The following is a 26,615-nucleotide window of genomic DNA, read 5'->3' on the forward strand; positions in this document are numbered from 1 at the left end:
TAACCTAGATGAACTCCCAGTACTGATACAGTGTTTGTTAATCTGCTATAATCCTCAGACTGCCTTGGCAATGTGAGTATCTAGCCAGTTACTATGTAGTTTGCATTTGATTTTTCTTCCCTAGGTTTATCACCTTACATCTGTCCTTTGTGGAGTTTCAATTTGTCATCTGTATCTCAGTCGTCCAAAGCATAAACATTTCTTTGAATTTTTAAACTATCCTTCAAAGCATTCTCAGCCCTGCTTCCAGTTTGGGTTTTTTGTTTTGTTTTGTTTTGTTTTGTTTTATAAATTTGAACATTATATGTTCTATTTCTGCATCCAAATTATCAATAAATTATGAAACATTGGACCTGGAATAGACCCCACTTGAGACCTCCTCCAGTCTGATGTTGAGCTATTAGTAGTTAGTCTTTGCAGCTCCTAGCTGAGTGTCATAATCACAAGGCTACAAAGTGGTGTTCACTCTTTTCCTCTGCATATGTCTGTGTGTGTGTAGAGACAGAGAGAGACAGAGCAACCAGTTTAAACTTACATGTTTAGGGTATGTGTAACATTCATACATCTAACATATAGCTATATGCGTCTATCATATCTATCTGTATGTATTTAAGATAGATATGTGTTAAACACATATATTTATGTATGGTACAGCCGCATAGATAGATGGATAGATTCACTCTCTCCCCCCACCTCTCCATACACCAGTTAAAACATATAGATATGTTACACATGTATACATATGTAGCCCTGGTCCACCATGCCGGGGGCAGGCCCACTGCCTGTTTTGGATCCCTGGGGTGCCAATGGCATTGGTCTGTGTCCCAGTCCACCAAATAACTGGTAGTAGCCGAGCAGCAGGGTACTCTGAGATCCCTTCATCCAGTGGCAGATGAGATACAAACTGACATTCTCTATATATAAATGCTGTAGCCTGTCTGTCCCTAATGCTTTATTCACACTGATTAGCTGACTGAAGCAACCAATCAGAGTGCTCAGAGAGGGTTCAGACAGGAGGCTGCGGCGTAGTGGAGTGACATCATGATGGTGAGGACAAAGGGAATGGAGCAGGGGGGCGGCATGGCCAGCGCTGCTAGCCTTGCCCCTCTCCCCACCCCCATCGCCCCTGTTCCCTGCAGGCAGCAGTGATGGAGCAGTGGGGTGGGGAGGCAATGCCAGTGGTGCTGCCCTTGGCCCCACTCCCTCCCCCACCCTGGTCCTGCTGCTTGCAGGCAGTGGTAATGGAACACAGGGCTGGACATGGGGTGTGGGAGGGTGCATGGATCTGGAGGTGGATCCTGCCTTGTCACCGTATCTCAGGGGAGAACAGGGCTGGATGCAAAGCGGGTTAAGGCTGGACACGGCTCCATCCTGGGCCAGTCCCAAACCCCAACCCCTGTGACAGTGAAGACTGAGGGCCTGGAGTGGGTGGGTGAGGCCAGTGCTGCTGGCCTCACTCCCCCCCCCCCCCCCCTGTTTTGGTGCATGGGTCTGAACACAGGGCATAGGGGAGGTACACAGGGATGAAGGAGGATCCAGCCCCACTGCAGCATCCAACAGATGCAAAAGGAAAAAAAAAAAAGCCAAAAGCACAAAAAAATACAACATTGGCCTTGCCCCTGCTCCTTAGAGGAAGAGGGGAGCAGTGGGGACAGACTGGTATGGTGGAGCACCTCCATGATCGCAGGGAATGGACAGGATAGAGCAATGAGGCAATGCCATCAGCAGATGGGAGGGGGGGTGCATGGAGCTGGATGCAGTGGGAGGGGTGTGGGGGAGCCCAAGGAAGAGCAGCAGCAGCATGGGGCATTGGGAGGCGGTGCTCCATCCCCGACCCCACCCCCCCAAATTCATTGTTGACTGGCAATTGGCTAGTGTGTGTGTGTGTGTGTGTGTGTGATATATAAACTGCAGTACAGAACAGATATATACCCAAGCGGGGAATAGGGGGAGGAAGGGGGGAGCAGAGTCAAACCTGATTTGGGGGGGAGGAAGGTGTGGCACAAGGCCAGAAGTGGCACTCCATCCCCGTCCGGTCCCCTGTTCCCCCGTCATTCTTGAAGGGCAATTTGCTAGTGTATATGTATACAGTAGGCCCCCAATTTAAGTGAGTATTGTGTTCCGAGGGAATTTCATGCAAGTCGAATTCACGTAAGTCGGGATGACTTTCCACATAGGAAATAATAATAGAATAGTGCAGGGTTGCGTACCCCAGACATACCGTAGCCATAGCTCTTATCCCCCTTTTCTCAGCAGTATCACCTTTAGGAGGCATGTCTAGCATCTCACTTATGCATCTTGAGATGTTGCTACCACAATGGTGGCACAGCTCTGCTTGATTCTACCTGCAAATCTTGTGAGGCGTTCACATACATACGTGAATTTCATGACCGTTCATGTAGATATTTGAATGATGTGCATCTCGAGGGGCATTTCCCAGTCTGGGCCCTAATAAAAAATTGCGTAAATGCAAGACACGTGCAAGTCAAAATCATGTAAATGGGGGGTCTACTGTATATAACTGGTCTATGGAGAGGGAAATATCACTTTTTAGCCTCATGATAGGTCACTTGGGTTAGCAAGATCAGGATTTTAGTCTTTGGCTCAACAATTGCTGAATATCAAATATGATATTATAAACTTATAATATGAAATGCTATTGACCCGCTGAAAATTAAATTATTCCATTTAGTGTAGAACAGCCTAAACAGGGAGAATTGAGAGAGCCAACCCAGAATACCCTGAAGCTTCATGGCTGGAACATTGATGTGGAAATGAAGCTTGCAGTTTCAGGCAAAAGAAGGAATTGAACTTGGGCCTTATAAATCCTGGGTATGGGGTGGACCACCCCGCTCCCCATTCTTTCCCTCCAATCCTATCTAGGTCACTTACTAGTATGTTTAAACCTCAGATTCTGTGAATAATTGTGCCTGTGAGTATGCAGTTCAGATATTTGTGGTTGCTCAGAAGCTCCAATATTTCAGGAAATGAAGCAGAAGGGGTGTGATCACAACCAACACAGACTAATTTTATGTGTGTGAGCAGATCTGTCACAAGGGGAGGTGTGGCATTCACCTAGTTCTGCTTTGGAAAACCATCTTTGTATTTCAATGACATTTGGTAGTGCCAGTCCGTAAAGGGCAACGGCCTGCCACTTTCAGTAAACGGAGCAGCGCTGAACTAGAACGAGCCTACTACAGAGTAAATGGGTTTGTCTGCAAAGTAAAGTACTGTACACTGTATGGGTGACTGGTGCCTCCTGAGTCTGGGGGGGCACTGGATAGCCGATGGGGGGGGGGGTGTCCCCCAGTGGCCGATCGCTGAGCCAGTGGCAAAGCTGGAATGCACTTCTTGTTTTGCCGCTGGTGCTTCCAGGGGTGCATGTGCACCCCCTATGCATTGCCAGTGGTCCACTGTGAGGAATGGAGGGGGAGAGAGGAAGCGGAAGAGTAGAACCGAACCCTGGGGATGCTGTTCTCTCTGAATTGAGGGGAATTCACCATGGGATGCCGTTCACTCCAGAGAGAAGACTTTTGATTATTGCTGGAGGTGGTTAGGTTCAGGAGTCTGTCTTGCACATAATCTTAGTTGCCAAAATGTCCCTCCTCACACCCATCAGCCATGCGTACTTAAACACCATCTTCTGCTCTTGGTTCTCAGTTACTTTTTTGAGAACGGCAGGAGAGGGGGAATATGAATGGAAAGCAGTGTGGAGCCATGCTCTATGCTACTCCGTAGGGTTGGGCGTTGAGAAAAGGGAACCCTGAACTCACTCAGAAGGCAATGGGCATGCACTGTAATGATCTTTGTGAAAGGGCTGGTGATGGGGTATCGTTCAACAGCCTGTGTAGAAGGGTCTTGTTTAGTGCTAGTCAGGGAGGGAGGTCACATGTCAGTCGTTTCCATTCATGTGTTACAAGTTCTTCTGTTTAAAACAAGTGACTTGTGGCCCTGTAAAATGGGGGCGGGATATTTTGTCTTATTTTATTACACTATTCTCTCTCTCCATCCCCCCTTTAATCAAGGGGCGATGTTAAAATTTTCTTTCTTGGTACTCCCAACGACATAGACTGAAAGAGATTTCAACATGTAAACTTGGGGAAGTGATATTTATTTATAAATAGAGAAGGTAAGAAATGCCATGGGATTAGACAAAACCTGCTGTTTCCCATTGCCTCACCTCTGCGTGAGGAATCTTAGGGGACATTTGGGAACAATATTAAACTCAGATTTGCTGCAATGAGCTCAATTACCATTAACACTCAATCGATTAGTTACCATGATGAAGGAAATGCAGAAAGACTTCCACTTGAGTCCGTTGTTGAGAATTGCTTCTTGTAGCTACTGGGGCCCTTTCACAGGAGCGATCTACAGATGTACAAATACAGCTTTAAGAATGGGTGATTAAATGAGTGGTGTCTGGGTGATAAAGGGAATTGTTTAATTGGACAGGCAGCTTGGTTATCTTTGAGTCCTTGGTTGGAATTGTATCTGTGTCATCGAGGCTGTATGATGGAGATTGAGGACATTTGAAATGGGGTGCTGATCTGTCTGTACTTGTACAAGGTCAGCCACATGACAGAAATGACACTCCCAGCTAGGCCACCATGCCAGGGATCTAAGTTTGGGCATAGAAAGAAAGAAATGTGATATCCTGTAGTTTCACCTGATGAGACCAGTCTTGCAGTGGGCACAGTACCAGACTCTGTGGATTTGGAACAGAGAAAGTGCAGGTAATACATGCTAACCACTAAGCATAACACAGTAACCTTAGTATAACACTCTAAGGGCAACACCAGATGTCACCAAACCAAGTGGATCAAACCTCCAAGCCCAGCTGATACCCTTTGTTGGGTGAAATGCATGTTGCCCATTGTCCCCCATTGGGTTGGGGCCTGATGTGGAACAGTGGGTGATGTGTTTCTCTTACCTGGGGATCCCTGCATCCCATGCCTCTTTGTCAGGACCTGCATCCTACACCAACCCATGCCTCATATGGAGGTGTGGGTTGGTGTGGGTCCTGACATAAGGCAATACAGGACCTGGGGGATCTCTGGCATCTTGTGCTTCCATGCTGGGACCCGCACTGCCCAATGCTTTTGTGCGAAGCACAGATTGGTGCAAATCTCAGCAAAGAGGAATGGGGTGGCATAGGACCTGGGGAATCTGTTGGATCCAAACCCATGCCTCTATGTGAAGCACAGGTCAGCATGGGACCCAGTGCAGGTTCCAGCATGGAGGTGCACAGGGCACCAGACCTTGGGAGACCTGATCATGTAAGGAGATTCCTGGGGGTGCCAGTGATGGCTCCTACCCTGGGGGTCTTTAAGAGGAGGCTTGATGTCTAGCTGACTGGGGTCATTTGAGCCAAGTTTTCTCTCTTGCCCAGGGCAGGGGGTTGGATTTGATGATCTACAAGGTCCCGTCTGACCCTACTTCTATGAATCTATGAGTGATACTGCCTAAAACATTTTTAATATCTCAGTAGAAGCCATGTGTTGAATAGGTCTCTGAGATGAAGTGCCTCTCTCAAATCCTTCAAAGGGACACCTGTAAATCAGAGCAAAGATCTGCTCCAAAACCCACTTGGAAAATGTCAGTTCTAATTAGAACTGGTAAGAAATTATACCAGGATGATTTCCTTTCTCTTTTTTTCTGTTTTTTTTTTTAATGGGAAATTTGCAGAAACTTCCTTTTTCCATTTAGGGACATTTCAGGTTTGCCATCTTTTCAATTTTTTTTCCCAAAAAATGGAACTGAAATGATTTTGCATAGGCTGACATGATCTGAACTGGACTATTTTGCTTCATTGAACAGACCCCACAAGATTCATTTTCTGTCAGTTAAAAAATAAAAGCAAACTTCATTTCCCCAGCACACGACCACATGGAGCTATAGTCTGGGCCCGCTTTGAATCCTCTGACCCAGGTGTCCTGGAAGACTGCATTGCCCTGATACATCTGTGCATATTGCACTGTGTATGAGGATCAGTCAGCTGGACCAACATCACACTCAAGGGCACGGGGACCTCCAGGGAGCTGGGCTCACAGAAGCTAATGGAAATCCCAACTAATGAGCAGTAAGCCAGGGAAATGCAGTTCAATGCTGATCTCATTCAAAAGAAAGAGAACTTTTCAGCTTAATTCAGTTAAATGACGCATTTTGATTGCAGGGAAGCCAGAATATTCGGTTTGAGTCCGAAATGCTGAAACACAATGTTTTGACATTTCTGAATTGAATTTTGCTTGGAATTTTCCTTTCATGACGAAAATTAATATTTCAATTGTATCCACCTTAGGATGAAAAAAAATGTTGGACTATGCCATGGGCTGCACATGGGAAATTGTGCTCTGCTCTAACAGGTCAGGTTGTTCTGATGTTCATTACCATTGCATCGAGACTTTGTAGGGTTACACTATGCACTCATGTCCCATATTCTGTTCTCCATCTATGTTTGAAACCTCCTGAGGCTCAGAGCCAGGCTGATGCCATTCAGTGGGATTTCACAGCTCTCGGTAGAGAAAAATGTATGCCTATGTAAGCGGCAAGTGCAGCAAGTCACATTTAGCTTTCAGCCCCTGGGACTCCAGTAAAAGCCTAGGCATTCTCCACATTTCACCAGGAGAACAGGAATTTCCTGATTATTGCTTTCCTTCAGAAACTGTCCCTTTGCTTCTGTGCCCATGAATGTGAAACTGTGGGCAAGCCTCCATCTGTTTGTTTGGATTTTTTTACTTCTGTATTGGTTTTAATGCATAAACATTTCAATAACACTATGGGAATCTAATAAGCCATCATACATATTGTCTTGTGACACAGGAGATCTATACATCTATTGATGAAAACAAACCATTAGAGCAAGGAAACTGAAGTGTGAAAATATGAATTGGGAGAAAAAAGAATTACTAACCTGCAGCATTATTTCAATCCCTTATGCATTTCATAGCTAACTGCTTTGCATTTCTTCAGACCAACTCATTGGTTAGAGATGATATCTTTTATTAGAACAAAATAGTTGCAGATAAGTTGTTAATAGAATCATAGCAATTAAGGGCTGGAAGGGACCTTAAAAGATTGAGTCCAACCCCCCTGGTCTGGGCAGGAATACTGCTGAGATCAAACAATCCCAGCAAGGTGTCTGTCCAGTCCCTTCTTGACCATTTCCAAGCTTGGGGACTGCACCACATCCTTGGGAAGTCTACTCCAGATTCTGGTCGCCCTTACTGTACAGAAGGTCTTCCTTACGTCCAACCTGAAACCACCCTCCAACAGTTTATGGCCATTGCTCCTTGTCAAGCACCTCTGCCTAACTGGCTGATTTCCCTGCTCTGCAATGGATAGCGAGTTCTATCATCTCACAATCAATCTTCCAGATTACCCTCAATCCTCAGATCCCCCACCACGTCATCCCATTTGGCTAGACCCAAATCCAACAAAGCCTTCCCCCGATCCTCCTGTTCACCTCTTCTACTAAACACAGTTCTTCCTCAGAGGTCAAAAACCTACGTGACTGGTCAGATCTGAAAAGAACAACTTTTTGCAACTATTTAGTGGTAGGGCTGTGCAGAACGGCACCGTTTCATTTCGACTTGCATTTTGCTGTTTTGATGGAACAGCATTTTATTTCGAATTTTGTTTTGATTCGAAACCACTGTTCCATTTAGTTTCGCTGTTTCGACACTGTTTCAATGTTTTGCCCATAGGCTATAATGGGGAAGTGCAAAACAGCCTATAACTTAGTCATTTCTGGCCTGATTTGGATGAACCATGCAAGAACGGTTGCCCTTTCTGAGGGCATGAAGCCTGACAAGTTTCATGAAGATAGGTGGAGGGGTTTTGGGAAAACTGCACCTCAAAATCTTGAAAGCAAAACTCATGTCATGTGTATATATATATTAAGCCATGGTGGGGTCAAAACTGGCTTGTGACTCTGCTGAGTCCACAAAGCCTGCCAAGTTTCAAGGAGATAGGTAGAGGGGTTTGGGGGAAATTGCACCTCAAGCTGTGGACAAGCAACACTTGTGACATGTGTGACACTGTGTGTGTTAAAACACAGCAGGGTGAAAGCTGCAGACCTGCTAGCCCCTGCTGCAGCCACGAAGCCTGCCAGCTGTCAAGGAGGTAGGTGCAGGGAGGTTCTGGGGCCCTGCACCTCTAGCTGCTGACAGACAACTCATAACATGGGTGGGTGACACTACGTGTGTGTTAAGGTGCGCCTTCACTCAACTGACACCAAGGCAGAAAGCAGGGCACTTCAAACAATGCTGCCTTTTATGCAGTTTTTCCATGCCTCCCCCAGAGCACTGGGATTGGAAGGGACCTCAGGGAAGGATGACAGTCATTGGTCAGCTACACAGTCAATAATGAGAGCACTCCTTCCACCTGCTTCCCCTCCCTCTCCTTACTTTAGCTATTTTGAAGCCCTCTGTTTCATTTCAATTTCGCTGTTTCGAGCTCGAAACAAGTCGAAACAAAACTGCTGGCGAAATTTCGCACATCCCTCTTAGTTGGTTTAATAAAAGATATCACCTCTACCCAAAGAGTGTGTCTGCCTTTGTGCTTAGGCCAATACGGCTATAGCCAAGAACCCTCAAACATGGAAGATACTGCATTTCTTCTAGTTTCTACACTACTGGAGAGTTAGGATTGCAACTCTTTTTCAAGTTTATAGTCCCCTATGACTTTAAGAGCCTTGGACTAGATGAACATGTGGGTCCCTTCTGGACCTCTATGACGTTGAGGCCCATATAATGGCAGAATGTATCTGATCCTTTCCTGCTTGTGTGTGAGACTGTTAGACTGTGTTACCAAGGTCAAGGTTATACGTTTCCTCCGAGTCAAGGGTTTTAGCATCTATGCCCAGGTCATACTGAGGTCCTCGTGTTTCTGTCCTTTCCTTTTATAATCCCTCTCTTGGCCCCGAATGTCTCTCCCAACAGTCACTCTGCTCTTCTGCTTCCCCTACTAACTTGACTTCTTTGTACATTCTGCCTTGCTAAGCAACCTGAAGGGGATGTAAAGGGCAAACTGCTTCAGGAGCATAGACGTGGGACCAAATAAAAGGCAGGCATTACTACCTTGGTGGGCAGAAAAGGGCAAGGGCTCCTGAGGAGAGCATAAAAGGAGATGTAAAGAGAGCCTGTCGGTATAATTGTCAGCAAGCGGCAGGAGATTAAAGGGCTGGTGTTTTTATAGCCTTCAGAATTGCAAGCTTCTGTGGGAGAGAGAAAAATTTGATGAAAAGGTGCAAGGGGTGGAAGAATAAAAATGATCAAGGTTGTGGTTACCTGGATCCAAATTAAAGCCTAGCCTCAAATGCACTAAGTGCTCTGCTACGAAGTGCCGAGCCCTGGCTCCGGTCCAGCAAAGCACTCAAGCAGAAGAGTTTTCCTGTTGCCTGCAGTGTTTGTGTGCTGAACATTGCTTAAATCTTTCCTGCACAACCAAAATGCTTAACAGGGCGCAGGAAATGAGCCTTCAGCCCTGGGCCCAATGCTCATCTCTCCAAGCACTTGTTCCTGTGCGGTGCCATGTGCCTGTCATTGCCAGTTCCTCTGTACGAGGATGGCAGTCTTCCTGTAAATTAAGGAAGGCATTGGTGAGTCCAGAGAAGGCTGAAGAGGCCACATGTTCAACTGCAAGTGCAAGCTCACCTGTAGCAATATGCTAAATACCCTCGAATCTGCTCGGTTGCAACATTTCTCAGAAAATTTTAGAAGAAAAATATAGCTGTAGGACTTCCCCTCGTTGCAAGAACAGCTAGCTTCAATGCTGCCGTTGCTTTTGGTGGTGCCTGCTTCTAGATCCTCCAGGGCAGGGAGTTGATTGCTTTAGGCCCATGAAGTTAATTTGCTAAAGACAAGAAACCTTAGTTTCTGCACTGCACAGAAACTACTGATAGCCATTTTCCCCTCCCATTAATCTTAGTGACACCTTCTTCAGAAGTTATTCAAGAGCTCTAGGAGAAATCTGGGGAGAGTCCTGGAAACACAGAGTGATCAATTATAATGACTATGGATTCCAGCGGAAGTGGTCATATTTAGCTAATCTGCTGTAGTTCTTGCACCAAGTAGCTGCAGGATATATGGAAAGCAATGAGTAGAATATACTTTCAAGTGTAACTTTTTCAAAGCATTATGGGGAAAAATTGTAACTAAAGAAAATCTTATTGATCTATTGTTATGCCCCGGTTCCTACATGATATCTCTGTGAGCTAGGGAAGTGCTATTACCCCACATCTACAGATGGTGAATTGAGGCTTAGAGAAATGATTTGCCCACAGTACCATGGGGAGCATGGAAGAGCCAGCCACTCAGAAGCTTTTCATTGAAATGTTTTCCCCTGCCCCCAATTTAAAATAGTTTTAATGTACCGAAAACAGTATTTAGAAATGCATGTGGATTTTAATCAGGGTTTTGAAATTAATAATAAAAAAAAGTCAGAAGACAACATTGGAATTTCACTTTTGAGTTTTGAAATAGATTTTTCTATTTTATTTTATTTTGTACTTTTACATTAGCTCATGACATGCAGCATAAGGAGTGCATGCACAGCATCCCAGTACACCAGGTAAAATACTCAAATTAGTTTCCTTTTCCAACTCATTAAGGGCAGCTACTATTCATGACTAATTGAAACATCTTTTTTCTCTCTTGTCACCTGTTGTCGTGGCACTGTTCGTCTCTGTGAGAAACTCCATGAAAATGTTTGAGAACCCCTGGTATAGTCATCAAAGAAATGCTTGGCTTGTTTGAAGGTTGGGAAAACATAAGATTGGAGAATAAATAGTTTGGAAAGGACTTCAATGGTCCTCTGGTCCAACCCCCTGAGGACCTTTGAAAGCCTCCGGTGAAGGGGAATTTGACATCTTTGATGGGCAATGCCTGTTGCAGTGCCTCACTTTTAACAACAAGGAAGCTTTTCCTGAGATAATCTAAATCTGCTTTGCTGAAAGATAAAAGCATTGCTTCATGCCCTGCCCTCTAAGCCAGTCTTTTCTTTATAGCAGTCTTTCAGATATTTGAAAACTACTATCATATCTCTTCTTCATCATTTTTTTTCTTTTTCGTCCAAGCTAATCGCACCTTGCTCTCTCAATCTTTCCTGGTATAGTTTGCCTTCTTATCCCTTTATCACTTTTGAACCCTTTCGATCTTCTCCACACCCTCCTTAAAATGTGGAGTCCAGAACTGAAAACACAGTACTCCTGATAAGGCCTAGCCAACAATGCATAAAGTGGTACTATCATCTCCAGACAAGGTTCTTTGGATGAATCTGATATTTTTTATTAGACCAACTTAAATAGTTGGGGGGAAAAAAAAACAACCTAGCAATTTAAAAACCCTTCGCCGGGCTGAGGAAGTCTCTGCAGTTGGTGTGTGCTTTTCCTGGATGGAATGAATAGTAAAGACGCCTAAAATTGCTTTAAAAAAAAGAAATTCCAACTATTTAAGTCGGTCTAACAAAAGATATCAGATTCACCCAAAGAACCTGGTCTGCTTGTGTTCTTGGATCAACACAGCTACAACCCCAACCTACACCCACTATCATATCCAGTGTCTTAAACCAAATACTCTTGTTGATACAGCCCAAAATTGCAGTTGCTTCTTTTTGTGACTATCACATTGCTGATGACTCATGTCCACCAAAATCCCTAGAACTTCTCAGTAATCCTACTGCCAGCCTGTTCTCCCCCATTCTGTATTTGGTTATTCTTCCCTAGGTCAGGGCTCCTCAATCTTTCTGGACTCAAGGCACCCCTTGGAAAATAGCTTTCAGTCATGTCTTGACTTTGGAAAAATAATAGAGCAATTCTTCAGCTGCAAAGAACTCAAAAAGGCCCAACAGTTTCAAATGCTTTTTATACTATGGTTTCCTATTTGAAATTTCTGGGTTCATCTTGTGAATCATGTGCACATATTTGCAGACCTAACAGTGCTACTATTGTGCAGCACCTTAGGGCACCCTTAGAAGATGTCATGGCACCCCCCCCCGGGCACCTAGTAGGGTGCAACTTGACCAATAAGCTCTCTAGATTCTGCTGTCATAGGCAACTCGTTGCCACGAGTGACAGCAATGCATTTCCAGTAGAGGTGGTCTACCTGTGTCAGAAAAGTAATGTTGCCTATCTGGCAAGTAGTGCATGTAGCTACCATATGAAGGGAGCTGCCGTGAATTCATGTTTTGGCCTCCAGTAGGGTTAGAAAATTAATTCCAGTGACAAAACCAACATTGTGTGAACTGCGGAGATCAGTCGTAACATTTTTGTCATCGTAGCCATATTGGATAGCAAGAAAGCTGACATGTGAGCATGTACATATCTAGTCAATATAATTAAAAAAACCTAGTAAGCAATACTTAGTACTAAAACCTGACAAATTCTATCACTACAAATTTCATAGCAGGCCTTCAATGCTGAAAACATAACTCAGGCTTGCCTACTTGTTCAAGTTGCACTGAATAAGATGATGCCATTTTTTTTTTTTTAAATTTCAGAATGTGGTGAAGCCACTTATTAATAATAAATAACTCAATGGCATAAAATCCACAGACATATGTTTGGCTTGAGGCAATAGGAAAATGTAACCGTCTAATTCAATGGTAATATAATGGTAATACAGTGGCATATATAAAACATTAATACAATGAGTACTTGCAGCTTTTCAAATTTCTTCATCGCTTGAATCCATTTCTGAATCCCTGTAGATATTATGTGGATTGTAAAATGCCGTCTCATAGCACTTGGAGCCAGGAATGCAGAGGACATTTACCTGCATGCTGGTCCCCACGTTTTGTTTTACAGTTGCAACTTGTCACCCGAAGCTATTCTGTGGGTAATGCGTCAAGCACATTTATGATAGGAACATAAGTGTCATGTTGGCAGAAGTTTATCCAGAGCTTTTCCTTAATTTAGTCATTTCACCCTAACATCCAGAAAGGTCATCAGAGATGTTGATGGCAAATGCAGCAACACAACATACTTTTCTACACAACTGTATGAACCTTATTGTCATCAGGCCTACTTTGGAAACCTGCCAATAGAAGTGAATGCTGAATGGACACTTTCCAAGCAGTTTTCTTTGTGTGGCCACTGAACGTGGTGGTGGTGTCATAACCAGTGACATTGTGGAATCCAATTAGAGATGCAGGGACTGGCTCAGGCAATTTTAACACACTATCATGACCTGGTATGAATTTTACTGGGTTGCTTGTCTTCATCCAAACCTTAAGCGCAAGATTATGCCATAGAAGAATGGCCAGCATGGCTATGCTGTCACAGGAGAATACTGGAAAGGAGCATCCCTGACTGACTTCATGTTTGCTGTGTAAAAGCACTCTTGTGTCTGCCTCTTCTTGCTGCAAATGCAGTTGTGAAACGTCACATGAACAGGAGTCCTCTGCTTTTCCATTGTTGGAACCAACAATGAGCACTCATTCACTTTGGAAACATCAGTGTCATTCCTTAAGAAGCTCCTTGCTTAGAAAATTAACTAGGTTTTCTTTATTTGCTGGTATGGATATGAAACTACTCCATGATCCCTGTGCCTGCCTCTGCTCTATCAGGTGTTCTTGTGCAGCCCTAGCCTTGATTATTGATCTTGCCTGTCCTGGGCCTGCGAGTGGACCCCAAAGGCTACCCCGGCTGACTTCCGGGGATCCCCTAAACTCACCTGCCACGACTTTGAATGGAACCTCAGTGGAGGGATTCCCCTTTGAGGCAGCCTCCAAGGTCGCCACGCCTCTCGACAGGCACTCACGGGGCTCTGACCTCCTCTACACCCCGGCCACTTGCCACTTTCGGTCGTGGGTCTTCTGGCCCTTTGGCATCCCTGGTTCCACTCAGTTTCTTCCCCGGCCTCCCGTGGCCCTCCAGCCACGATCCCCAGTGTCCCTGGGCCGCGGCTCAGGCTTTAAGGCTTCGAGGCCCTTGGTCCTAGATCCAACTATCCCATATCCCTAGTGCTCTATTCCAACCACCCCGTGATGTAATGTTGGATCCCCACCACTGCGACTGCCGGAGAGATGTAAGCAGAGGACCAGGACGCCACAAAGGAATAAAGAGTGACCCTTAGCCTAAGGGGCCTGTGTTTTCCCAGTGCCTCAGTGACCCAGCCCTGGTTGCTTGCCCCACTTGGGGCTCCTATCTCTCCCCTAGGCTTGACCCTGCTCCGGGGATGGCGTCCCGGTTGGCTCTTCTTGGGGATGCTGTGCGCCCATCTGCTGGCTCCCTTACTTAGTTAACCATCCCTGCTTGGGGTCTTCTGCTGCACCCCGCGGCTATCCCCGTTGGGGTTCTTGTCGGCCCTGCCCTCATTACCTCCTCACCGGGCTTCCCTGTAGTTGCTCCAGCTTCCTCGGCACTCGTCTCCTCCTCTGCTCTTCCCACTCACCACTGCTCCCTTTGTCAGCTTCCCTGCTGGCTCTTCTGCTGGCATCGCTGCCGGCTTGCCAGTCGGTGTCCCTGCCGGCGCCGCTCCCAGCTCCACTGCTGGCGCCGCTCCCAGCTCTGCTGCCAGTGCCGCTGCCAGTGCCTCCGCCAGCTCTGCTGCCGGCTCTGCTGCCAGCTTCTCTGCTGGTGCCACTGCCGGCTCCACTGCCTGTGCCTCCGCCGGCTCTGCCCACGTCGTCCTGGGCTGCCCGATGCACCGGCTCCACCCTTTGGGGTGTGGGCTTCCCCGTGGAGCCTCCACTCATCGGCCACCCTCCTGTGCCTTCAGGGCAGCCTTTTGTTTCTGCCAGGTGGCGTCTCCAGCTGACGTTACCTGGCTCCAGCTGAATATGAACGCAGCTGACGAGCCGCATGGGCGGTTTCTCTGCACACGCCTTCTCACTTCTTTTGGCCCCTGCAGATGGTAAGTTGGGGCTTTCTTCTATTTTGGGTTGGGGTTCTCCTGTAACCCTGGCACCCCTGGGACAATCCCAGTATCAGAAGAGATGCTAAGGTTTCTGCAAATTGGCCTAGTAGTTTGATACATATCACCTCCCATAAAGGCAGGCACAAGGATATTAAGGACTCAATTGAAGATAACGTTGACTTGATCACACACATTGCAATAGTTGGCAAATGCTTGTTGCATGAAGGAATCGGCCGAGTCTTCAAATGTTTGTGCAGTGTTTGGTTTTCCTGTTCTTTGTACAAGAGCCATGCTGTTGATGATAACACCTGATTTCTCAGAAGTAACAGTCAGAAGAACAGTTATTGTTTTATCTCCAGTCAAGATGTGGGACAAGGCTGCTTTGTCAGCCATATTGAGCAATTTGTCAGGTTTAAAAAGTGACGGAGGTTATCCAGCCAGTTTGTGCAATAGGGGAGAGTGCATGTTGGACCTCCTAGCTGCATGTGACGAGCCTTTGCTACATCTCCTTTGCATTCTGTGGCTGTTTCATTTTGCTGCGCTGTCCCATAGCTGACTTCACATCTTTGAGGGTTTTCAATTTTGATTTGGGTGTTTCTATAGAAGCTCTCAGTAGCATCTGCAGTAAGATATTTCTGAAGACTGTTGTTCAGAAACTAGTCTGCCTTTGTCATGTGCATCCAGAACGTCTAATGTAATATCTTGCAGCACAACATCTTCTGTAATAATAGATAACAGCTCATTGTTGGAAACCTTAAACAAGTGGAACTTTTCAAACTGCTCCAACATCATTGTAACCTCGCTTCAGTCGTGTCCTTTGTCTTTTGTTACGATTGAAATATGTTGTATTGATCCCAAACTTTGATTTGCCTTCTCAATTCAGTGACCTCCTTCATTGTAGTTCAGCTCCCGTTCTTGTCTGGCTGACTTGTTGTATGTTATATTTACTATGCCATCAGCAATATTGCAAGCCTTATTAACGTGCTCTATTGCTTCAGTTGAAATTATTGCAAATGGAAGTTTAGTTGTTTTACTGCCAAATCCTCCTTCTCCAAACTCAGCATCCATCGTAGTAGCTAAATTCAGAAAATCCTTCATGCATTCAAAATATGCCGGACCTTATCTTGTGTAGTTGGTATGATCATGCACAGCTGTCAGTGGAAGCATTTCTTCATAATTGCTTCATCACTGAGCTGTGATGGCCGAGAGGTTAAGGCGTTGGACTTGAAATCCAATAGGGTTTCCCTTCGCAGGTTCAAATCCTGCTCACAGCGTTTGTCTTTTCATCAGTCTTAAAAGGCAAGCCATACGAGAAAAAGGCTGAGGGATCTGGGACTCTTCAGCCTCAAGAAAAGAAGGCTGAGGGATGACTTGGTATCAGTTTACTGCTACACTAGGGGAGTGCCTCAAGGGCTGGGTGAGCAACTGTTCAACAGGGCACCTGAAGGGAAAACCAGGAGTAATGACCACAAACTCCTGGAAGACAAATTCAGGCTCAACATTAGGAGAAACTTTTTCACAGTCAGGGTGTCCAGACTATGGAATAATCTCCCTCCAGAGGTGGTGCAATTGCCTACTCTAAAAATCTTCAAGAGGAGATTAGGTAGTCAACTTGCTGGGGTCACCTGACCCCCAGTTATCTTCCCTGTCTAGTGCAGGGGGCTGGACCTGATGATCTTCCAAGGTCCCTTCTGGCCTCACAATCTATGAATTCAGAGGCACATAAATGTGCGTGCCAGTTGCCTTCATGTTCAGCCCTGATGAAGCACAAGCGAGTTTTGACTGCTTCCAAATCATCTAGAACTTGACTGTACCTTGTGAAAGTGTTCTTTCACAAATTCTTCCAGTAGTGACAGTTGTAGGCAGATGCCCTAATACTTCTTCCACCGCATTCCTTCCTACTTCACAGTCATGGTTTCTGAACACAACAGCTATGCTACTGAAAAGTTGGTTAATGACCTCATCATCTAATCCTTTGCTGGAAATGGATAACCACACAAGGACTTTTTTTATCAAATTATTCCATATTGCTTTAAATGCTATTTTGCATCCTCTGATAGCGCATCTAAGTTGTCATTGTCATCTTCCAAAATCAAATGGATCACCGTGTAAAGGATATCAAGGACACGTTTTTGAGTTTGCTTTTCATTCAAGTTGCTGTATCCCTTCATGCTGCTATAGCTTTCAAGTCTGATTTGATTTTGAGAGCAGCATAGTACAAGTTTCATGTGTCTGAGAACTCTTCCTTGAACTTCAGGTCAATGCCTTCATCCTCCTTTATATGCAGAGTTACAACTGCTTGTATATCTTTACCAGTTGTCATGGTTTGGAAGACAGAGTGGAAGATTTGTATTTCTTTGGTGCTAAAACTGAATGGCTGTCTTTTAGTAAGTCTGAAGTTCATAGATTCATAGATTCATAGATGTTAGGGTCAGAAGGGACCTCAATAGATCATCGAGTCTGACCCCCTGCATAAGCAGGAAAGAATGCTGGGTCTAGATGACCCCAGCTAGATGCTCATCTAACGTCCTCTTGAAGACCCCCAGGGTAGGGAAGAGCACCACCTGCCTTGGGAGCCTGTTCCAGACCCTGGCCACTCGAACTGTGAAGAAGTTCTTCCTAATGTCTAGTCTAAATCTGCTCTCTGCTAGCTTGTGGCCATTATTTCTTGTAACCCCCAGGGGCGCCTTGGTGAGTAAATACTCACCAATACCCTTCTGTGCCCCTGTGATGAACTTATAGGCGGCCACAAGGTCGCCTCTCAACCTTCTCTTGTGGAGGCTGAAAAGGTCCAGTTTCTCTAGTCTCTCCTCGTAGGGCTTGGTCTGCAGGCCCTTAACCATACGAGTGGCCCTTCTCTGGACCCTCTCCAGGTTATCCACATCCCTCTTGAATTGCGGCGCCCAGAATTGCACACAGTACTCCAACTGCGGTCTGACCAGCGCCCGATAGAGGGGAAGTATCACCTCCTTGGACCTATTTGTCATGCATCTGCTGATGCATGATAAAGTGCCATTGGCTTTTTTGATGGCTTCGTCACACTGCCAACTCATGTTCATCTTGGAGTCCGCTAGGACATGTTCTTGCTCCATTTGGTTTGGCATGGTGAGAAGTACATCACCTTCAGCTTCTGCTATATTACAATATCTTTTAAGTGTATCTGTCAGACTGTACACTTTTTTTTTCTATGCAAAATCAGCATCTAGTTCATCAGTCACTTGATACCATGCTCTCGCTTCAGGAGAAAGAAGAGTATTTTCCTCCACAATCTCCACAGGTAAATGGGAATGAGAGACTTATTGCTTCCATTGTGCCTCTTGCCTGCATTCAGGATCAGAACATACTGCAGCAACTATTAGATTTTCAACATCAATTTGGCAATACAACACTTCATTCTTCTTTGCCAGCTTGTGTATTTGCCGATTGAATTGTGTATTGCAGATTGCCTGATGGAAAAAGAAAAGACTTGTCTCAGTCTCTTCTTATTACAATGTTTCTGGCAGAATATGCATATCCTCCATTGAACTGCTGGAGTAGATGATTTGTTTGTCCTAGTGTGCTCATCACTTGAGTTGTTCGTAGGGTTTCCCTTTCACCTTCCACCTTGCACAACTTTCTTAAGGATCTCACAATATGTCCTTTGTGTGCAAAGGAACTGTAGCAAGAACAGTGCCAATTGAGGCTTTTGAGATGTTTCATAGATTTCATAGACATTAGGGCTGGAAGGGACCTCGGAAGATCATCGAGTCCAGCCCCCTGCCCAAAGGGCAGGAAGTCAGCTGGGGTCATAGGATCCCAGCAAGATGAGCATCCAGTTTTCTCTTGAAGGTGTTCAATGTAAATGCTTGAACCACCTCCAGTGGCAGGCTGTTCCAGACCTTGCACAGGGCAACGTGATAGTCTATCAAGAAAACTGCCAGAGTGTCTAATTCGGCAACTGTCCTACATTGATTGAGTGCCTAATTTAGTGCAGTTCCCACAGGTGTACTTTGGCTAATTGTTATCTGCAAACCTACTTTGAGACTGAGACAGGAGGCTGTCTCAAGGCTGGCCCACCCACCTGTCTAGGGCAGTCCTCCAACCTGACTTTTTTGCTATGCCTTTGATGTAACTGATAAGTTGTTCCTAGGCAGGAGGCTGCCCATTTAATGCCCCAATGCCAACAGTGTAATACACGGCTCCATACCATCCCTACACCGTGTCCCATGCCTTACCAATTGTATGGTTAAGGGCTTGCAGGCCAAGCCCTATGAGAAGAGACTGGGGCACCTGGACCTCTTCAGCCTCCACAAGAGAAGGTTGAGAGGCGACTTTGTGGCTGCCTATAAGTTCATCACAGGGGCACAGAAGGGAATTGGTGAGGTTTTATTCACCAAGTCGCCGCCAGGGGTTACAAGAAATAATGGCCACAAGCTAACAGAGAGCAGATTTAGATTGGACTTTAGGAAGAACTTCTTCACAGTTCGAGTGGCCAAGGTCTGGAATGGGCTCCCAAGGCAGGTGGTGCTCTCCCCTACCCTGGGGGTCTTCAAGAGGAGGTTAGATAGGCATCTAGCTGGGGTCATCTGAACCCAACACTCTTTCCTGCCTATGCAGGGGGTCGGACTCGATGATCTATTGAGGTCCCTTCCGACTCTAACATCTATGAATCTATGAATGGATCACTATATGGCTCTGGCTCCACACAGGGCCTCACTATATTCTGATATTTGCACCCCAACCTGGATGCTTCCTACTCAGGCAACCTAACCTCTACCATCATCCTGGGATGCAACCCCTCCACCCTCACCCCCTAGACCTCTCCCTCTTGGCAATGGCCCCCTCCAGGACCTTTGGCTTCACAGGCCCTGGTCTCACCTCTAGGCAAATCAGGACTCTAAGCCTCTAGCTCTGACTATCCCTTGCAATGGGAGCTTAGGCGCTTCTACCATCCTGGTCCTTGGCCCCAGCATTGACCAGTGTAGATTGTATGGGTAGGTTCTTGGCAGCTAACCCTCTCCCATATAGAGCCATCTTCTGAACTCATGGACCACATAGTTACTCTGGACCCCTCCTGGGCCTGCTGTTCCACCCTCACCAGGCTCTGTCTCTCTCTCTCTCTCTCTCTCTGTCCCTCACTGTGCCTCTACCCTGGCCAGCCTATACAAAGTTCTTCAGGGCCCCTATGGACCCTACTCTGTGACCTCTGGCTCTCATTCCACCCTCTCACTTGGGCTACTACACGTCCCCCTCACTGGAGCTTCAGGGCTTTATGCCCCATGGGCCTCAGGCCCCAATCTGTGGACATTGGCCCTATGCTTTTTTTGGGGGGTATGCTTCCTTAGCCTTTCCCCTCCGTGGGGTTGCTCACAAAGCAGCAGGGGGCTGAGACTTTGTGTTGCTCCATACTCACATTTCACTATGGAGGCACAGATGTAGCATTTCCTGAAGACTGCCTTGCCACAGGCAGCCCCACCATACCATCCAGCCCTGGCAGGGTGTGGTTTTAGGTCATTCCCCAGGACCAGGTATTCTGGGAGCAGCAGTACTCTGGCTGGGAGATGTTCACCCTTCGGCTCCCCGGTTGCACCTGCCAGCTCAGCTCTTAGAGCTGGGGCTTATACTCAAGTTCCCTAGTCCTCCTCCAATCCAGGGCTCTCTTGCAGTCATGTGACTGCCTAATTGGGCCTCACCACATCTGCCAGCTGCTCTATAGCCTGCTCAAACCTCTTAAAGTAGCAGGCACCAAAGGAGCCCTGCCACAGAGACGCATGATACATCTTGTAAATTTTGAGTCATACCTCTTGCACTTTGCTATCAGCTCCATTGTAACACTCCCTTAAGGATGATACGGGTGAGTCTCTTGTTGACAGTCTCCACTGGAGGTTTTCATGTCATGGTAATCTGAAATGGAACAGTCGATGTAGCAATTTTTCAAACCTTTGGGGTATGTAATAACGAACAAAACTAAATTTGCAGCAACCATCTTGGAATCCAATATGACAACTATGATAGAAATGTTATGATTGATCTCTTTAATTCACACAGTGTTGGTTTCTTCATTGGAATTAATTTTCTAATGCTACTGGGAGCTGTGTAAATTCACAGCAGTCATCTTGGATTCCAATATGGCAGATACACGCAGTACTTACCATACTGACCACGTGATTTTTCTGACAGGGGTAGACCCTGCCTACTTGAAACACACTGTTGCCACTTGTGGCAATAAGTTGCCTATGGGGTAATACCTTTACCCTTCTTTTTTACCCTAACTAACCATGACACCCTGCTTGAGAATCACTGCCCTGGGTGTAGCACCTTACACTTGTGTGCATTCAACTAATCCTGTTGTCTCTAGCCCAGATCTCTGATCTACCGAGACTCCTTGAATTCGACTTCAATCCTCCAGAGTGTTGGCACCACCTCCTAGTTTCATGTCACCTGCAAATTTGATCAAGAGGAGCTCTGTTTTGGCTTCAAATTGTTAATAAAATAAATGTGTCTGAACCAAGGGCAGATTCCTGTAGAACTGAACTTGTAACCTATTGCTGTTGTGACATTGATCCATTTATAATTATCCTTTGCTTGAAGTTGTTGAGCCAATTATATATCCATATTGCAGTAATTTTATCAAGCCCACTTTTCTCTAGTTTAGTTATGAGAATGTCATGTGAAATTATATCAAAAGTCTTCCTAAAGTCTAAGTACGATATTTACTCACATCCCGCATGCACTTTCTCCCCCTAAAATCAGACCTCCAAAATCGAGGTGCACATGTGAAACAGGGAAGCTGATTTTTCTTTGCTGAAGTACAAACAGGGACACACGTAAGTGAGCAGATGCTGTGACTCATAGCTGTCATCCTGGCTGCTTCTCCCTGGGGCTGCACAGAGCAGTGTTAAACCTCTCCCAGCCTGAGCACTTCGGTCTGGCTCAGAGCAACGGAGCTGCTGCATGCCGTCTGTCCTATCTTGACGAATCTTGTGGTGTGGAAACAGCACTTTATTTAAGTTCCTGTAAATAATACTGTACAGAAAAGAAGTAACACTCTTGCTACTGTCCTTGCAAGAATTTGGTGCTCAGTTTTGGTGCTGTCCTGCCAGACCAGGCAGTTCATGCTGTCTCAACCAGAATGTTGTCTGGGATGCTGCATTCCTGGGCACTCTGTTTCCAGGGGGACTTGCTCTATGCCATGACACTGGAAAAAAATCTTATATTTTTTTTAAAGTCTACCTTCCAAATACAAGATGTGTGTTTTATTTAAAGGCATGTGGTATGTGAAAAAATACACTATAGTACATCCATTACATTTCCTTCATCCACCCAGCTAGTCACTTTATCAAAGAAGGAGGTCAAGTTGGTCTGGCCTGGCTTGTTCTGAACAAATCCATCCTGGGTGCTAATGGTTAGCTTTTATACCTTCAGGTGTTTACAGAGTCACTTCTTTATCATTTACTCCAGTAATGTCCCAAGTATTGAAACTAGTGAAATGCTGGCATTATTGCTGCCATTTCCATGTGCATTATTAAAACATGCTGTTTTAATGATAGAATGGCACTGTGTTTCTCAAGTCAGGGTGAGCATTTTTGTTCCCCTTTGTGACAGTAAGTGCTAATTTCTAACATCTTGTTGAACTGCGTTTTGCTTGCCATGTGCCAGACAGTGTCTGCTGAAATCAGGTGTGTGCAAGATGGGCCACAAATGAAAGAAAGAATAAAGGGCTGCCACTTTTAATGTGTGCTTTCCAATCTTGTATCAAAAAAATTAACAGCATGAGGTGTTGCTATGCTATCTGAGGTTATGTAGTTAAAGTCGCATCATAATGCACTTGGTAAGTCCTCTTAAATTGATTAAATGGTGGGAAATATAGTGGTACAATGGGTTGTTTATATTTGCAATCTGGGAAAATAAATGTTTTGTGTCTGTTCATTAAAAAAAAAGGAAGCTTGAAAGAGTTATTCCCAGAGGCGGCTTGAAAATGTCTTAGCTTGTTCTCTGGCCATAATAAATGGATTGTGTGTATATTAATGCTAATTAAATCAGGCTGTTTTGGAAGACACAGTTGGTTCTTTGCTAATTCCTTTGGTTTAGTTTTGAGGCTGAGGTTAAGGCACTCTAAGGCACATTTACACATGCTCCAGGGGTGGGGGGGTGTGCTTTAATTAGAGCTGCTCCAAGAGCCACTCTAATTAAAGTGCCATAGCATCTCGTGCATCAGCGTCCCTATACTTAAACATGGTGGCAGGGGCACTGGAGCTAAAGCTTATGGAATTAGATTTATTTCCAGTGCCTCTGCTGATTTTTTTTTTTTAAATGCGTAGACACTGATACACGAGATGCAGGAGGCTGCTGAAGTGCAGTAATTACCACGTTCCAGCAGACTCAGTTAATTAAATATGCTCCAACACGTCGCAATTACAGTGCGTCGGAGCAGCCTCCGTGCTCTTGTACAGGCAACCTGCGTTGTGAGGTACTAGGAAAATGTGCATTTGCCTGTCTGAATGTGCATTAACTAAAGAGCACACTTTTCAGTGATGCTTAATGCACATTAGCCTATTTTAATGTGCATTAAGTAAAAAGCATGTTTTTTTAACATGATGCTTTAATGCACATTGAAATAGGCTAATGCACATTAAAGTGCATGTGTAGATGTGCCCCTAGTGGCAATCAGATTTGGTTTCAATGACTGACTGCCATAGACTTCCCACGTGACTTTGGGTAATTTGTAGGGTGTGAGAAACTTTGGTCACTGATTCGATTTGGTGAAGATTCGGCCCAATTTGGTGGCCGAACCTCCAAATCCAAATTGAATCAGGAGACCTTTTAATCTCTCCAAATTGATTCGGAGAGATTTGGAAAGATTCAAAAATAGACACAGCTTTAAATGTTTTTTTTTTACATACCTCAAGGTACCAGGCGGCTTATGAATGCTGCGATGCTGGGGTGGATGAAGCATCCCACAGGAGAGTGGGGGGGTCCCCAGTGTGCTCAGCAACAGACCCACAAGTGGACCAGAAGCACTTCTGGTCCACTGCTGGGTCTTCCAGGGAGCATGCTGCCCCCCCCCCCCCATCCCTCTGGCTTGGCAATTGGTGTCTCCTGGGTCTGGGGGGCACCCATGGCCCCCCGTGACCAATCGCTGATCGCTGGTATGTCCAATCCACCTCCAGGTTCACTGCTGAGCATGCAGGGGGGGCCCCCCGTGCTCCTGTGGGATGCTCCATCTGCCCCACCATCGCAGCATTCACAAGCTGCCTGGTACCTCGAGGTATGCAGAAAAAAAACACTTAAAGCTGTGCCTGTGGTGGAGTCGCTGATTCTCCAAATCAGTGTTGAATCTTCAGGTTCGGATTTGGCCAAATCGAATCAGGGTTAGTGATCCATATCAACTAATCAAATCTCTGTCCCTGATTTGAGCCGAATCTGAATCAAATAGGGCCAGTTTCACACACCCCAAGACACTTGTTTATTTTCTCTGGGTCCAAGTTCATCAGACAGGGGATAATACTGGTTCCCTTGTCCCATCCTTTCCCTGTCTCTAAAATGTATGTAATAGGCTTCTGAATCCATCTGGCACCAGGGACCAGTTCTTTACTATAAATAATAATACTGGAACAATGTTGTTCTCTGAAGCATCTCTGTATGACACTCGCACTAGACTTCGGTTGCTTTGACATACTTCCTGTGATCAGCTCCGCTTTGGGAACTAGAAATACCTTTTAAGTTCTTAGCACACATTCTTTTTTCAAGCACTCAGAAGCCAGGTCACCAGAATCAGGTATTCCAGCCATAGTAAGCATGTTTAATTGTAATTAGTCTCTGGATGAAATTCTGTGACCTGTTTTTTTGCAGGAAGTCAGACCAGACGATAATGTTTCATTTGGGCTTTGAAAGATAGATAGCAATTACAACATAATTGGACACTGTTTGAATTTGCACCGCCTGTTTCACGTCCCTCCCTAATCACGAAGGTGCTAGTCCTCGTAGATTAAAATTCTGTTATTGCCACATAACAAAGTTTTCAAGGGATGGACATTTGTTCTTCCTTGCAGAAGATTCAGGGTTGAAACTCTATCGATGAACCAGCTCTCATGGTTGGAGCTTCTTCTCATATTCTTTCTATGGAATACTTTTGCTCTTCTTCTGCCAATTTTTTTATTTATTTATTTATTTGTTTTTTGCTTCATCTTCTAGTATAATGCATAATCTCAGCTATATGCAAAACAATCATTCAGGTGAGAGGTTTTTTTCTGATGCATGTTGCTGGCACACTGCCCCTTTAGTTGTACAAAAGGGCTCCGGCCATTCTCGATGGAATTAGGGTGCTAGCGTAGATTTGGTTTGTCGATGGCGTGCATTATGCTGGTGTTTGTTTAGTACAATTAACAAGGCCCAAACTAAAAGTTGAGCCTTTCAGCTTGTCAGGAGTTATCCAAAGCAGTAGGCTGTTTCTGTGTAGTTCATGATGACATGCACAGGCACGCAGGCTATTCATCATAACTGGATGTGTGGTATTTTAGAGTACTGTGTACCATGATGTCTGATTGTGAACAGAAGCTGTAAGAAATAGTACAATGCATGCATGAATGTTTCATTAGTGCTACTGGTAACACACGAGGAGCACCTTTGATGGAACACAAATCTACCTCTACCATGGGTACATCTACACGAGGCACTTTACTATGCATTAGACTAATCTACTGCTTAGCAAAATATCACGTTGTACAGGTACGCAGCAATTACTGCACAGTGGATTAGTCTAATGTGCCATTTTTTAGTGCCTGTATATACAGGTAGTAGAAATCCATGCATATACAACAATGTGCTGAAGTCCAAATGTAGATGCTGACCGAGAACATATTGTTCCTGGTCAGTCCAGGATCACAGGGGTGGGGAGAGCTGCTGCAGCTCAACAGGACATTGTCTCCCAGCCACGTGGAGATTGGGACACATCTTGCTAGCTCTGAGCTAGCACCCAAGGGAGCCTGGAGCTCCCCCTGGCTGATGGGAGTGGGGAGGTGAGCAGGGCAGGATCAGCCCTGGAGTGAACTGCTCTCTTTGGGAGCAAATTTGGTTGGGGACTGCATGACCTTGGGAAGTCTGTTCCAGATTAAAGGTGCCCAGAAGGCTTCAAGAGCAGATTGGATAGACACATTGCTGGGATCATTTGATCTCAACTGTGTTCCTGCCTAGCGCAGGGTGGGACTGGACCCGATGATCTTTCAAGGTCCCTTCCAGGGCTTCATTTGCATGATTTGCTCCCGACAGGCATACACTCAGATGGATGCAGGGCCACAGCTTTTAACGTGCATGGATTTTCTGCACAGAAAATCCAGGCACATTCATTGTATGTGTAGATGCACCCTCTGTTGATAAAGAGAGCAGTGTCTTACCAGAATTGATTTATCTATTAGCCAGTGCTTCCCCAGAAAGTAGAAACCTCTCATAGCCAATTCATCATTATTTTTTGGGTACGGTGGACTCATTCCATTATTAAAAGGAAGTCAGTATAAGGACACTTATTTTTACTATGCCGATTGCCATGGAACAGAGCAAAGGAAAAAGAAAAGCAAATAGCTACAACAGACAACTATTTAAGATACTTTAACATCTGTTGCTTATAGTGTCGAGGAGTTTAGAAACAGAACAGACTGTTAATCCAGTTCCCTGTTAGTTCAGGAATCAACAGAGCTGTGTATTCTTCTGGCTTGGGCACTGGTATGCCTATAGAAAACCCAAATTTTGTTCCTGGCTCTGCCGACAATATGTTATATATGACTG

General features: G+C 45.4%; 1 protein-coding gene and 1 non-coding gene across 2 annotated transcripts in view; both read left to right on the plus strand.

Moving 5' to 3' along the window:
- The window catches only part of FAM135B (family with sequence similarity 135 member B), a 296,951-nt gene that overhangs the window by 100,575 nt on the left and 169,761 nt on the right, over positions 1 to 26,615 (plus strand). The gene's annotated exons all lie outside the window — the stretch shown is intronic.
- TRNAS-UGA (transfer RNA serine (anticodon UGA)) lies at positions 16,048 to 16,129 on the plus strand. Its single transcript has one exon. It is a non-coding gene; the product is annotated as a tRNA-Ser (tRNA).

This window comes from Alligator mississippiensis, chromosome 3 (genome assembly GCF_030867095.1).
Source record: "Alligator mississippiensis isolate rAllMis1 chromosome 3, rAllMis1, whole genome shotgun sequence".
NCBI lineage: Eukaryota > Metazoa > Chordata > Crocodylia > Alligatoridae > Alligator > Alligator mississippiensis.